Source organism: Aplysia californica, unplaced genomic scaffold (genome assembly GCF_000002075.1).
Source record: "Aplysia californica isolate F4 #8 unplaced genomic scaffold, AplCal3.0 scaffold00112, whole genome shotgun sequence".
NCBI lineage: Eukaryota > Metazoa > Mollusca > Gastropoda > Aplysiida > Aplysiidae > Aplysia > Aplysia californica.
Window position 1 is genome coordinate 386,757 of NW_004797382.1, and position 1,673 is coordinate 388,429.

The window sequence follows — 1,673 nt, forward strand, 5'->3', positions numbered from 1 at the left end:
AGAGAAAAGAAAAAGAAAAATCCCCCTAGCAAACAACCCCCACCCCCTCCCATCCACCCCCTCACCCCCAACAAAACAACAACAACAACAAAACCCAAGAAACCAAAACAAACAAAACAAACAACAACAAAACAAACTAACCAAAATCAGCAACAACAAAGAAACTAACAGCAACACCAACAGCAAATAAAAAATAATCAAAGCTGCGTACAGCCAGAGCCTTACTACTTACACTTTTTAATTAGATAGATATAACGATTGCATTCCCCCCGACAAAGTTGATTCCGTTCCATAAACTATTTGTCAGGTGAGACAGTCGACAAACTGAGTGAGGTGTGTTCGTGGGGTAAAAAAACCAAACAAGTTTGTCTAAACTGGGACTGGTTATGTCTTGTATTGACATTTCTAGATTAAGGAATGTTTCGTTGTTTTGTTTCTGTCACTGAGCCCTTAGAGTGCAGCGAGGGTGCCCCCCCCCCCCCCACCTCCCCAAAAAAGCAACAATAAATACATATAGATACATGTACAATGTAGCAATAAAACTCTCAAAACAAAAAACAACAAAAACAAAACAAAACAAAAACAAAAACAGCAACAGACAAAACAAAAACAACAACAAAACAAAATAGAAATAAAACGAAACAAACAACAACAACAACAACAACAACAACAACAACAACAACAACAACAACAACAACAACAATAACAACAACAACAACAACAAAAAATAAAAACAAAACAGAACACAAACAAAAACAGAGCCATTATTCAGTCAAGAGGTGACTCGTAACACAACGACAGAAGGAAGGAAATGTGTTGACAAATGTGGTCCACCTTGTGCAAGACGACCGCCCACTGTCGAAGAGAGAAGTGGACGTCTTAGACGGGTGACTTCTTTGTTATTTAGTTTTAGTTAGAGTTTCACGGTACTTGCAACACAACAAGGTCATATAAGTGCTCAAGGTAAGAGGTGTTACAACAAGAGAGTAACAAACTCAAAAAAGAATCATTCTCTCTCTCTCTCTCTCTCTCTCTCTCTCTCTCTCTCTCTCTCTCTCTCTCTCTCACACACACACACACACACACACACACACACACACCCACACACACACACTGTTGATCCCGACATGAAGCTCCGTCGTCTAACGTGACCTCCTGTAATGTCCTCGCTGATGACTCACGACACACTGAAACAAAAACAGACAAAGCCCAAACCAAAGTTTTTGTGACAGAAATGTCTGTGTAGAGAAAGGTTTCCGCGCGGTAAATGGGACACCACTGACTGAGTACAGCACACCCTTGTCTCCAAACCCCGCGCCTTCCCTGACCTGGGCCAGAGGTGGGGCTGTCACGTGACTGGTCAGTCGTGGCCAGGAGTTTCTAAACTCCTTGCCTGGACTGGGAGGGGAAATAACGGGGAGGGGGTGGTGGTTGTCTCATATATATATATATATGTACCAGATGAGTAAGACGGACGTGTTTTGTGTTGTGTTGTGTTGTGTTATTGTGTTGTGTTGTGTTATTGTGTTGTGTTGTGTTGTGTTATTGTGTTGTGTTGTGTTGTGTTATTGTGTTGTGTTGTGTTGTGTTATTGTGTTGTGTTGTGTTATTGTGTTGTGTTGTGTTATTGTGTTGTGTTGTGTTATTGTGTTGTGTTGTGTTGTGTTGTGTTG